The sequence below is a fragment of the Kogia breviceps genome, chromosome 2 (genome assembly GCF_026419965.1).
Source record: "Kogia breviceps isolate mKogBre1 chromosome 2, mKogBre1 haplotype 1, whole genome shotgun sequence".
NCBI lineage: Eukaryota > Metazoa > Chordata > Mammalia > Artiodactyla > Physeteridae > Kogia > Kogia breviceps.
In genome coordinates this window covers 30,222,435-30,236,350 of record NC_081311.1, presented here as the reverse complement: position 1 = coordinate 30,236,350, position 13,916 = coordinate 30,222,435, and the positions used below count along the sequence as shown (strand labels likewise).

The following is a 13,916-nucleotide window of genomic DNA, read 5'->3' as shown; positions in this document are numbered from 1 at the left end:
TGAAGGGACACTTAAATATTAGTGTTCTACAAGAATTCTGGTGAACACTAATATTTAAGAAGCAGGTTAAAAAAAGAATTGTTGAAGGAGACTGAGAAGAATGACTGGAGAGGAAGAAGGAAAACCTGAATAGTGTCAGAAAATAAGTGATAATGTTCAACAGCGTCAAATGGTGCCTAAAGTTTAAGTTAGATGACATGAGTGATGGCAACAAGACCACTTTCTGTGGGGGCAGAAGCTGCCGGGTAGAGGATGAATGAATTGGAGACAGTGAGTTAAGACTAATTTTTTCAAGAAACTTGTCTATGAAAAGAAGAGGAGGGATGGTATGATTGAGCTGTACGTGACGAGATTTGAGCCCGTTTACAGCTAAGAGGCAGGGGAAGGGTTCAGCAAACAGGAGCGGAAACATCTGCCCTCTCGCGCCATTTTGACTGCCTCCTCCTCCCACGTGACCGGGAGGCGGTCCGCGGAGGCCGGCCTCGCGGAAACTACAGCCCCCAGAAGGCTCCGCGGCTCTGGGGCGGGGGCGGAGCCGAGGCCTGGCGCGCGCCCCGACGGCGCGAGCGGAAGAGCTGGAACTTTGAGGAGGCGGCGGTTGCGGGGAGCTACTGTGCCGCCGGTAACGATCCGCTCCGCGTTCTTGTCCCTCCCTCTCTCCGCACCCCAGGCTGGGGCTCGTCGCTTCCACTTCTCTCTCCACACTTGCCACAAGCTTTCTTTCCCCTTTGTTTGTTACCGGTGTTTTTCTCCTCACGTGAGGCGTGGGGCCGGCCCCCTCCTGGGGCGGAGGTTACTGGGAAGCTACCGCCCTTCGACCCCTGCGGGCCCTGGGTTGCTGGGGACCCTCTCAAGGCCCTGTTTACTTCCCAGGGCTGCGTGCTCGCTTGGGGGCCCTCTCCCCAATTACTGTCTGCGGAGGGGCCGTTCCTTTCCTGGTTTCAACAGGTACTGAGCGGGGACGTGGCGACCCCTTTCTCTCCCCTGGGGTACGGGGCTGTGGACGGCGGGGGCCGCCCGAGACGACCCCGGGGCTGCGGGCGATTTCTCTGGAGCGAGTCTGCTGCGCTGCCAGGGAGTCCCGGGCTGTCGGCTGGGAGTGAGCAGTCTAGTAGAGAGGGTGTACTTCCTGGTTTTCTTGGGCCGCTCTCGGAAAACTCCAGGTCCGATTTTTAAAGTTTTCTCTATCAATAAAGCCTCCTCTCAGGGTTGAGTGGGGAAGAAGCACGAGGTTTGGAATCTGATGTCCTGGGAGGAGTTTCGGGTATGCCGCTTGCTAGACCTGTGATCTTTTGTAGCACATTTACCGCAGCCTCGTTTTCCCAGTCCGAAAAGTGGGGGTAATCGTCTTTGGCCTACCTGCCTTCCGGTGTTATGGGGTTCAGCAGAAGTGACATTTGCGAGAAAGCACGTTTCAAATACAGCAAGCTCACTATTTTTCTGTCTACACACTCTCTCTCTCCCTTCTTGCCGTCCTTTCCTCAGTGCTACACAGGTGCGAGTATCCCACAAAGCGCTTAATGTTCCTCACATGTGCTAAACTGATGCCTGTCTCCAACTGGTCTGCTGTCTCTTCCCCGTTTTCAGATACTGCTTGTGCTAAACCTAGCTCTGATTCTAATACGGTACCACTATCCTGTGTATACTAGCTGAAACAAGAAATATTGGGGTTATTTTCACCTACCCTAGGTATATGTGTTAGGAGTCTGTGTTACCTTATAGTTAGAATTCAGAATATAAACAGCCAATATTCCAGTCTAGTTTTTATTCTGGAAGTTCAGCTCTGAGACTCCAAGCAGGTGGCTTTTTGTGTTATTTTTCCCCTTGTAGAGAGACAGGATTTTACAAACAACTTTTTGTGGGTTTGGAGGTATAGTAATGAGGTAATCTTGTATTTAGTCTGCAATCATTGGTTGAAGAATGCCTGAATGTGGTTCTAAAAACAAAGAGGATGGCAGTACAGTGACTTAGTTGAATGTACAAAGTTGAACAAAATTGAGTTCAAATCCCGGTGCTGTGACTTCTAGTTTATGACTTTTGGCAAATTATTTCTCCTCTCTAAGCCTGTCTACTAATTTCTAAAGTGGAGTTGATAGCATTTACCTCACAAGGTGTCTGTCTATGACGATTAAATGAGATGTGAATATAAAGTAGTGCTGGAGTGAGTACGTGCTCATTATTTTGTTGCTGTTGTAATTGATGACTATGATGATGGTAAAAAATGACGGTGATAATTTTAGGTAAAGTATTTTCTTGAGATTCCATTTCTTTTTTGTTGTTGTTTGTAAAATGAGGATAGTTATCCTTAACTCATAAACTTAAAAACAAAAGCTGTAAATAGCAGTGCTCAGATTGCAGCGTTTTAAAAAAAATTTTTTTAAGCAATTGCATTTTATCTAAAGATTATATTAGGCTATTTTTTACTTTTAGAGGTTTCCAAAATGCTCTTGTTGTTGGGGTGTGCTGTTGGACTGGTGCTTCATTTATAACCCATAGTAAGAATGCAGTTTTCTGTCTGCACATTGGAGCTTGTAGCAGAACAATATCTGTGTTTATGAGTTAGATATTGACTATTTACTAGGACAGAGATTTTTTTACATCTTTATTGGAGTATAATTGCTTTACAGTGTTGTGTTTCTGCTGTACAACAAAGTGAATCAGCTATACATATACATATATCCCTATATCCCCTCCCTCTTGAACCTCCCTCCCACCCTCCCTATCCCACCCCTCTAGGTGGTCACAAAGCATCTAGCTGATCTCCCTGTGCTATGTGGCTGCTTCCCACTAGCTATCTGTTTTACATTTAGTAGTATATGTATGTCCATGCCACTCTCTCACTTCGTCCTAGCTCCCACCCCCATCTTGTCCTCAAGTCCGTTCTCTACATCTGCATCTTTATACCTGCCCTGTCCCTAGGTTCATCAGTACCGTCTTTTTAGATTCCATATATATGGGTTAGCATACAGTATTTGTTTTTCTCTTTCTGACTTATTCACTTTGTATGATGACTCTAGGTCCATCCACCTCACTACAAATAACTCAATTTCGTTTCTTTTTATGGCTGAGTAATATTCCATTGTATACATGTGCCACATCTTCTTTATCCATTCATCTGTCGATGGACACTTAGGTTGCTTCCATGTCCTGGCTATTGTAAATAGAGCTGCAGTGAACACTGTGGTACATGACTCTTTTTGAATTATGGTTTTCTCAGGGTATATGCCCAGTAGTGGGATTGCTGGGTCTTATGGTAGTTCTATTTTTAGTTGTTTAAGGACCCTCCCTACTGTTCTCCATAGTGGCTGTATCAATTTACATTCCCACCAACAGTGCAAGAGGGTTCCCTTTTCTCCACACCCTCTCCAGCATTTATTGTTTGTAGATTTTTTGATGCTGGCCATTCTCACTGGTGTGAGGTGATACCTCATTGTAGTTTTGATTTGCATTTCTCTAATGATTAGTGATGTTGAGCATCTTTTCATGTGTTTGTTGGCAACCTGTGTGTCTTTGGAGAAATGTCTATTTAGATCTTCTGCCCATTTTTGGATTGGGTTGTTTGTTTTTTTGATATTGAGCTGCATGAGCTACTTGTATATTTTGGAGATTAATCCTTTGTCAGTTGCTTCATTTGCAAATATCTTTTCCCATTTTGAGGGTTGTCTTTGTCTTGTTTATGGTTTCCCTTGCTGTGCAAAAGTTTCATTAGATCCCATTTGTTTATTTTTGTTTTTATTTCCATTACTCTAGGAGGTGGATCAAAAAAGATCTTTCTGTGATTTATGTAGGACAGAGTTTTATAGCGCATTTTTTGTTGGCTCCCCATCCTCCCCACCTTTCTTTTTTTAAAAGCCAGAGTATTTGACTGTAAAAGTTCAGTCTAGTGGGTAGTGTCCAGAAGATTTGGTGACCCTCATTTTTGAAAGTGGAAACAGTGACATGTGCTGAGGGTGGCACTGGTGTGTGTGTATCTGCAAGGAGTGAGAGTTCAGAGAAACCAAGGAGGAATGCCTAATAGAGAAAACTGATGTGTTGGTCAAAGCAAAATCTGAGAGTTAAGAATTGAAATGTTTACTTTTCATTCCTTCAGATGCTGTGTTGACTACAAGATGTCTGCAGATGCAAATGTTTCCTTTACTGTCTTTTTTGATGTGGTTTTCCCTGGCTCCGCTTTGCCAGTTTCATGCTGACTTATATAGTTAAGAATCAGCAAGATAGCTATTTTTTTTACTACAGACTTGTGTATAAACTATGACAGTAGAGAGTCATTTCCATTAAAATCTACTTTGTGTGCTATAATGTGTTATTTTTTCCTTTATGTTTTAAACATTTTTGTTCTTGACTGGTTTTTACTTGAGTTTTTGGAAGGTAGACCCATTTTCAGGCTTAGTGAAAGATGGTATTATTATTATTACTATATTTAATTTTATTATTATATTTTTTCATATAGTCATGAATTTTGGTGATACATTCCCCAAATGCTTCACATGATCACTGTATTTTTTTGTTAGTCAAGGTTAAGTTTGTTGACTGTGACCATTGAACCCTGAAAAACAGCAAAATTAATTGGCTAATATTTTTGAATCTGTGACCCTGTCCTCATTAGCTCCATAAGCTCAGTGTTCACAGAATATCTCACCAGAATGAATGATAAGACTGGTATATTGTTGATTTGGCACTTGTGCACTCATTAGACATAATAGAAGTAAATGAACTAGTGCCAGAAGTAAAAGTATAGATTTTTAATTATAAACCTATAATACAAGACTAGCCCTCACACTATGTATAAAACTGGATCTTTGACAATCAGTAACCTGAACTATAATTTAGACGTTTCTTTTAGTTGTTGAATTGTATTGGTTGCAGGCTTCCCACCCACAGGAGAAGTGAGAAGAAATGGAACTAGGCTGTTCATGTCTTGAAAGAGAACCATACTTCTACTATGCCACCCACCGAAAATGTGCTCTTACCTAGTGGGGAAAAACATTTAGAGTTTTCTGTTAATGAGCCCAGTAGGATGGATGAAGCCCAGGTAACTCCTAAGAGCTTGAATTACAGAGAAATTCCAGTTGTCAGAGGTTTAGGTAGGAGAGAAGTTATAGGGTATTGCTTTGCAGTGGTAAGCCTGCATTTGAAGAGGATTGTCTCCTCTCAATAAAACATGGACCAGTTGCTCCCAGTTTGTGGTGTGTATTTTTCACCATCTCATGCTAGCCTTCAGTCTAGTGCTCTTCAGTTTCATTACTATCTATTGTCCCTCTTGTATCTTTTTTTTTTTTTTTTTAATGTCAAACATGGCTGGTTTTGGACTAGGGATAAAAACAGACAAGCAAAGAAGCACTGTTGGAAACAGCAGGTTCTGGTGTCTAGTATTCTGAGGTTCCCAAATAACATGGGTTAACCTGTGCATATGATGATAATGGATTTCTGGAATGGGCAAGTGGCTGACAGTTCATGACTGTTTAACCTGGTGCAGAGGCAAAAATATGGGCAAGTGGTGTGTGGTGCTCCTTAATATCAGGTTTGCCTCTTAGGAAAAAATATGTGTCATGTTAATACTGGCTTGCATCTGGGCTGTTTCAAGTTCTTTGCCATGGAATACCAGAAGAGTACTAAAGAAAGAGGGGAAACACTTGGATTTAAATCTTCACCTCTCAAATTTATACCAATAATCCTGTTTGTTTTTCCTTATCATCTGTAAAATAGAGTTAGTAATATCAAGCCTGCTTATTTATAAAGATTAGAGGGAAAAGTTAACAAGAATTTCTTGGAAATGGGGTAACTGTAGGGGAGAGACTTATAGAAAGGCAGAGTCTGAGAAGGGAAAACACACACACTGGGGTGGGTCACCTAGGGAGAGATAGAAAGAGGAAAACACACACACCAAAGGCAGAGAGTGAGGGTCAGTCAAGATAGAGAGGGGGCATCGGAAACACAGAGGGACAGTCAGACCGAGGCATTTAGAGTTAGAAAGAAGGGTAATCACAGATGTAGAGAGAAGGGCTGACTTAGAAATGACAGGTGGATGCAGGGAGGGAGCTGGAGAAAGAGAGACTGTGAGGGGGAACAACCAGGAGGGCATGACCAAGAGATGGGAGCTTATTGAGTTAGTTTTTGTCTGTTATTTGGGGAGATCTTGTAGACATTTGTAATTAGCCAGGAAAGGGAAGAAACGCAGATATTAATAGTAAATCAAGTAACATGTTTATGCAGTTTTTATTACACTAAAATTTTCCCTTAAACACCAGCTTTATTTTGCATATTAAACATATAAACACCAAGCCAACTCTTGTTACAGGCTTGTTGACTACTTACTTGACCCCTTCATATTATAGTTTAAACACATTTTTAAAAGTACCGTGGGCCTCTCACTGTCGCGGCCTCTCCCGTAGCGGAGCGCAGGCTCCGGATGCACAGGCCCGGCCGCCATGGCTCATGCGCCCAGCCTCTGCGGCATGTGGGATCCTCCCGGACCGGGGCACGAACCTGCGTCCCCTGCATCAGCAGGCGGACTCTCAACCACTGAGCCACCAGGGAAGCCCGATTATTTTCTTTTTTAGAAATATTTTTTCTTAAAAATATCTAATATATGCTTACTGTAGAAAACTTGGGAGATACAGAAAAATTTAAAGAACAACAAAACTCATAATCTCGCAATCTAAGCAACACATAATGAGGCCTGCATTTTTCATGTTACTTACAGTTTTTTTTTAAGGTATTTATTAAAGCCCTTCTTCTTTCCTAACAGAACCAAAAAGCTGTTTATAAGTCCAAAATCTTTTTTTTAAATTAATGAATTAATTAATTTTTGGCTTCGTTGGGTCTTCATTGCTGCATGTGGGCTTTCTCTAGTTGTGGCGAGCAGGGGCTACTCTTTGTTGAGGGCTTCTCATTGTGGTGGCTTCTCGTTGCACTCTAGGCGCACCCTAGGGCTCTAGGCTCACGGGCTTCAGTAGTTGTGGCACGCGGGCTCAGTAGTTGTGGCATGCGGGCTCAGTAGTTGTGGCACACAGGCTTAGTTGCTCTGTGGCATGTGGGAATCTTCCTGGACCAGGGCTCGAACCCGTGTTCCCTGCATTAGCAGGTGGATTCTTAACCACTGTGTCACCAGGGAAGTCCCCCAAATCATTTTAAAATTAACTATTTGTGGTGGAGTTAACTTTATATTCCTATTTTGGCACTTAGGTACTTCCATAAACTATGGTATTTGTATACCTATTTTTATTTCCTACCTCCCTAGGTTAGATTAATAACTAGGCTATCTGTTATTCATATTTGTGTTTTAGACTAACCAAGTGTCTTACATATAGTAAATACTCAGAATATATTTGAGATGAATTGTTAAGTTCTCTAATTAGAAACTTTCTTATTTAAATAGTTCTGTCCAATTTCTCATGGGTAGACTGGATCTTCCTTAATGTTGAGAGAAGCTTGATTTTAGGTTTTGTGTGTGTGTGTGTGTGTGTGTGTGTGTGTGTGTGTGTGTGTGTGTTTAATATGAAGTTACTGAACTAGGAAAGAGGTGCGTTTTCCGGTTAGCTTTCGTCATGTAGCAAGCCACTCTGAAATTTAGTGATGTATCAATAAAACAGCATTTTATTATGCTATGGATTCTGCCAGAATTCAGACAGGGCAGTGTGGAGATGGCTTGAACGTTAGCTAGAAAGGCTTGAAAGCTGGTGGTAATTTTGTGGCTGGAAACTAGAATCTGGAGCCTTCTCCACTCATGTGCCTCATGATTGAAGTTGACTGTCCCCTGGAACACCTACATATGTGGTCTCTCCACATAGACTAATTGGGCTTCTTCACATCATGGTGGTTGCTGTTTTCTAAGAGTAAGCATCCCAAGAGAACCAAGTGGAAGCTGTGTTGCCTTTTGTTACCTGGACTTGGAAGTCACGTAGTGACACAAGCTTGCCATGTTCAAGGAGAGAGCAGTGGTTACACTGAACCCAATTCTCACAGGAGGAGTGTCAGAGTCAACCTTGTAAGAAAAACATTGGAGGTAATGGAAGTGGGGGATAGGTGCCATCTTTGGGAAAGACAGTTTGGTCACAAGCAGTTACTGGACTGGGAAATAGTAAGTTAAAAAATGAGTTAATAAAACATCACTTTCTGAATGTTAGTGAGTAAGTATCCTATTGCATATTAGTAATGTTAATTGTGTTTAAAAACTTATACTAAACTTTTAAAGGCTTTTAAACTCAAAGCTATTTCAAGTTACTTCCTTGACTTTTAGACTCTGAACAAAATCTTGTTTCTTTTTTTAACCCAGCTTGCAAGTTGGTGAGTTTCTATACTTTGTTCCATCCCCTTTTAAAATTCAGTGGAGTCTTATTTTGTAAATAATCAGTTATATGTAAATAATATACTGTAGAAAATTTGGAAAATCAGGAAAGAAACAAAATAAACCTATAATTTCACCTTTCAGTGTAATCAGTTAGAAGTCCATAATTTCTTATCCATGGTTCCTAAATTCAAACTGTTGTGAAGATGGGAAGTTTTTAAGAAGTTTGTAGCAACCTCAGTTGGCAGCAGAAGCCAGTCTGCACTGATATACGGCTATTTGTAGTCTTTATTTATCATATGTAGTATAGTGATTTACACTTTTTTCCACAAAAGTTTCAACTTGTTTAATTACAGAGTATTGCCCCAGATGCTGGTTAGAATATTTTGTAACACATAGAATATGTACCATATCAACCTTTCTAAAAACCTGAAAAATTTTTCTGAATTCTGAAGCCTGTCTGACCCCCAGGAGTTTTGGATAGGGGGTTTGTTGACTGGAATTTAAAACCTAGTGCTAGGAAAAGATAAATTTATTAACCTCCTTTAGTGGTTCTAAACTTTTTTATCATATGAATCTTCCCAGAACTTTTCTGTTTTCATTTCACATTTTTATTTTAGGAGAAGACCCAGAAGGAAAAGAAATAGTCTTGATTTGTTTATATGATCGGTAGTTCTCTGCATCAGTGTGACCATCTTTCAATACATTCAGAATTTCCAGGCCTCTTGACTCTTCTGGTGTAAGAGCCAGTGATGTAGTAAGTACTGGAGTTTGATGAGCCCGGGGAGCCATGTAGCTCTTGGTTTTTGCCACCAGTATTGTTAATGTGACATTGCTATTCTTTCCCTTTTTGCCATAGTGGGGTTTTTTTTGTTTTTTTGTTTTTGTACTGTGCTTCTTGTTTGTTTCCTTGAGTAGTCTGAAAATTTTCTTTGCCTCTGACACTTGAGTTCAAGGTTGAGGAATTTATCTTTAACTCCATAATGTCAGATAGTTTTAATTTTTAAAGTATTTTCTTATTACTATTATCACAAGTTCAGTATGTGCTCATTATCAAGGATTTGGAAAATACAGCCATATTTTCACCACTTGGAAGTAACTGTTAACATTGAGGTTTATTTCCTTCCACTCTATTTTCTGTGTGTGTGTATTAATGCAACACACACACACACACACACACATACACTTACATTGGAATTTCTTGCTATTGTACATAAATTTTGTATTCTGCTTTTTAAAAAACATAACATGTTTATTAATAGTGTCTAGGTCTGTTTCTGGAGTGAGCATGAATTATATTACTGGACAATGACCTTAAAATTTGTATTCATTTTGTGTGGGAACTTAGGCGACAGGTTCAAATTCTGGCATTGCCACTGCCACACTGAAAACTGGGGCAAGTTATAGGTTATCTCTGGCTTCCATCGTGTCAGCCGTCAAATGAACTTTTCAAGGTATTTGACGCAACAATCTGATGAAAGTTAACCCACTCCTTGGAAAATCACTCATATAAAAGAAGTCTTTGGTCAAATTTTTTTTAATTGCAGTATAATTGACTAACAATATTATGTTAGTTTCGGGTGTACAACATGGTGACTTGACAGTTTTATACATTACAAAATGATCATGACAATAAGTCTAGCTACTATCTGTCACCATACAAAGTTATTACATTATTATTGACTGTATTCCCTATGCTGTATATTACATCCATGTGACATTTATTTTATAATTAGAATTTTGTATCTTAATCCCCTTCACCTATTTCACCCGTCACTCCCCACCCCTCTCCCTTTGGGCAACCACCAGTTAGTTCTCTATATTTTTGAGCCTGTTTCTGTTTTGTTGTGTTTGTTCCTTTGTTTTTTTTTTAGATTCCACATATAAGTGAAATCATACAGTATTTGTCTTTCTCAGTCTGACTTATTTCACTTAGCATAATACCCTTTATGTCCATCCATGTTGTCACAAATGGCAAGATTTCATTCTTTTTTTAATGGCTGAATAATACTTAATTGTAAAAATGCCACAAGTTCTTTATCCACTCATCTGTTGATGGACATTTAGGTTGTTTCCATGTCTTGGCTATTGTAAATAAGGTTTCAGTGAACATTGTAGTACATACACCTTTTTGAATTTGAATTTTTGTTTTCCTTGGATAAATACCCAGAAATAGAATTACTGTATCATATGATAGTTCTATTTTTAATTTTTTGAGGAACCTCCATAGTGGTTGTACCAATTTATATTCCCACGAACAGTGCACGAGGTTTCCCTTTTTTCCACATCCTCGCAACACTTGTTATTTCTTGTCTTTTTGATTATGGCTATTCTGACAGGTGTGAGGTAATAACTCATTGTGGTTTTGATTTGCATTTCCCTAATGATTAGTGGTGTTGAACATCTTTTCATGTGCCTGTTGGCCAACTGTATGTCTTTGGAAGAATGTCAGTTTAGGTCCTCTGCCCATTTTAAAATTTTTGACATTAAGTTGTATGAGTTCTTCATATATTTTAGATATTAACTCCTTATCGAACATATCATTTGCAAATATCTTCTCCCGTTCAGTAGATTGCCTTTTCATTTTGCTGATGCTTTGCAAAAGCTTTTGAGTTTGATGTGGTCCCATTTGTTTATTTTTGGTTTTGTTGCCCTTGCCCAAGGAAACAGATCCAAAAAATTTTTGCTAAGACTGATGTCAGAGAGCATGCTGCCTGTGTTTTCTTCTAGCAGTTTTATGGTTTCAGGTCTTACATTTAAGACTTTAATCCATTTTGAGTTTATTTTTATATTTGGTGTAAGAAAGAGGTCAAGTTATATTCTTTTGCATGTGGGTGTCCAGTTTTCCCAACATCATTTATTAAAGAGACTATATTTTCCCCATTGTGTATTCTTGCCTCCAGTGTTATAGACTAATTGACCATATAAGTGTGGGTTTATTTCTGGGCTCTCTATTTTGTTACATAGTCTGGTCAATCTTTGCAATTCTTCCCATTCTACTAGATGAACTATATGTTGAGGAATGCAAAATATAGCAGTATCTATTTGAGGTTATTAGGGCTTCATGGAAGAGGAGGATCTTGAAGGAAGTGACAGAATGACAAATTGACTTGAGAGGACAGAAGAAAATTCCACATAGGGTGATGAGATATTAGAAGCAAAAAAGTACAATATATGTGAACTGAATGAGGCAAAAAGGGTATTTTAACAATATTGCACAAATGGAAGGTTTGATTTTACTGATGATTAGTAAAGAGATGTGATTTGCCAGGTTTACATGTCTGTGGGGTAATGAAAAATTAATGGGAAGCTTTGAAGGCTAGGTTGAAGAACTTAGATTTGATCCTATAGATGATGGTATTTTTGTTGAAAGTCATATGATGAAAACAGTATTTGAGAAAGGTTGTCCTGGTAGCTTTGTGGGATAACCTCAAGCAGGGAGTGGCTCTAGGGTATCTCAATAGGACAATCATGGAATAATATGGAAATAGAAAACATGATAGCTCTTGTGAAGGAAGAGCAATAAGAATGGGATTAGAAAAGCTGAAAGACGGGCTTCCCTGGTGGCGCAGTGGTTGAGAATCCGCCTGCCGATGCAGGAGACACGGGTTCGTGCCCTGGTCCGGGAGGATCCCACATGCCGCGGAGCAACTAAGCCCGTGAGCCATGGCCACTAGGCCTGCGCGTCCAGAGCCTGTGCTCCGCAACGGGAGAGGCCACAACAGTGAGAGGCCCGCATACCGCAAAAAAAAAAAAAAAAAAAAGAAAAAAAAAAGAAAAGCTGAAAGAGTCAGAATACCTCAAAGTTTTGAGCCTGACAAATCAAGTGTGTTGTGGTGTCTTTTTTTTTAAGATCTTTTTTGATGTGGACCATTTTTAAAGTCTATTGGATTCGTTACAGTACTGCTTCTGTTTTTTAATGTTTGGTTTTTTGGCCTCGAGGCATGCGGGATCATAGCTCCCTGACCAGGGATTGAACGTGCACCCCCTGCATTGGAAGGCGAAGTCCCAACCACTGGACCACCAGGGAAGTCCGTATTGTGGTGTCTTGATAATGACATTATCTGAGAAAGGATCTCAGATAGGTCTAGGGAGAAAGATAATGAGTTCAACTGCTAATACAAGTTTTAGGTATTGGATAATTTGAGTGGTAGTTGAAAAAAATCTGATGCTTTAAAAATAAAGAACTTAATAATATAAATGAATGCTGTCCCTTTAAAAGTAATCCATTTTTAAGACTGTGCATTTATTCTAGCAAATAAATATTCTTTGGAATTTGTCTTTTGGATCTGCTTTCAGAACCAATAGAACCACATCAGAAAACCAGTCTCATTACTTTATGGTCATATCTTTTGTGTTCAAGAGTATTATCTTGCTTGACCACTCATCTTATTTACCATTTTAATTTCTAAGTGATATTTGACAATTCCTAAAAGTTAATCTGCAGAGGCATGAAATTTATTATCATGGTGGATATTTAAATAACTATCATCGTTGCTGAGGACAACCTTATAAAGCTGTGACAGCATCCCTAGAAAAGGTGCTAGTGCATGCTGGTTAAGAGGGTGGGTTCTGGAAGCCTAGATTTGAATGATCTCTTCAGTACATTAGTTCTGTGTATTGAGTATGTTACTTAACTTGTCTGGGTCTCAAGTTTCCTCATTTTTAAAATGAGGATGGTGGTACTATGCCCTACTTCATAGGATTATTGTGAGGGTTAGCTCTTAGAACAATGCCTGGCAAATATTAAAAACTCAGTAAATATTAGCTGTTTATTACCATCACAACAACTACTGCTACCACCACCACTTTGGCTATTTATCTTTTTTGTTTTAAAAATCACTTGTGTTCCTGTTTAATTATGTCTTGTACAAATGGAATGATAGACAGCTGGAGATAAAAGTAGAGCTCAAATAAATGATCAGACATATAGTGATGAGGATTTTTAGAATGTTTGACTTAGAACTTAGTGGGAGAAGAGCAGAAAAGACCAAGGATGGAATATTGGGGAATATTCATAGTAAGGGAGTGGGAGGCAGAAAACGAGCCTGCAGAAGGGCAGTGGAGGATTGTTTAGAGAACGAAAGAAAACAAGGAGTGTACATTAGTGTAGAGGTTATATTAATTAGGATTAGATTTGTTTGCAACCAAATAACAGAGACTTAAGCATGATAGATTTCATTTCTCTCGATGTCACAAATTCCAGAAGTAGTCTAGGACTGTTGTGGTTTATCATGGTGTCATGTTGTTGCTCCACTGTGCATGGATTCACTTGATGGTCTAAGATGGCTATTGGAGTTCCAGCCTTTTCATCCACGTTCGAACCAGCAGAAAGGAGGAAGAGAACATATCTCCCTCCCTTTAAGGATACTTCCTAAAAGTTATATGTACCACTTTTGCTCATATTCCATTGGTCACATAGCCACATCTTCCTGCAGGAGAGGTTGGGAAATGTAAACTATTTTGAATGGTCAGTGCCTGGGAAGAAAAAACAGGAACAATAAGGATAATCCAAGGGTAGCTAGATGAGGACTATTGGGTAGATAACAGAGTTAATTGTCTTTAGGATAGTTTAATTCATTATTGGTAATCCTTGATAAGAGTTTCAGTACTTGGCGAAACTGTGAGT

At 39.6% G+C, this 13,916-nt stretch overlaps 1 protein-coding gene across 4 annotated transcripts in view; it reads left to right on the top strand.

Moving 5' to 3' along the window:
• The first annotated feature begins 514 nt into the window (after positions 1–514).
• Positions 515–13,916, top strand: part of R3HCC1L (R3H domain and coiled-coil containing 1 like) — a 76,111-nt gene continuing 62,709 nt past the window's right edge. The window contains exon 1 of one of the 4 annotated variants that reach the window (XM_059054697.2): positions 515–622. The gene's annotated coding sequence lies outside the window, so the exon portion shown is untranslated. Of the gene's footprint in view, positions 949–8,907; positions 9,045–13,916 lie in introns of those variants that run through there. The other 3 variants (XM_067024896.1, XM_067024894.1, XM_067024895.1) reach the window with 3 other exon arrangements.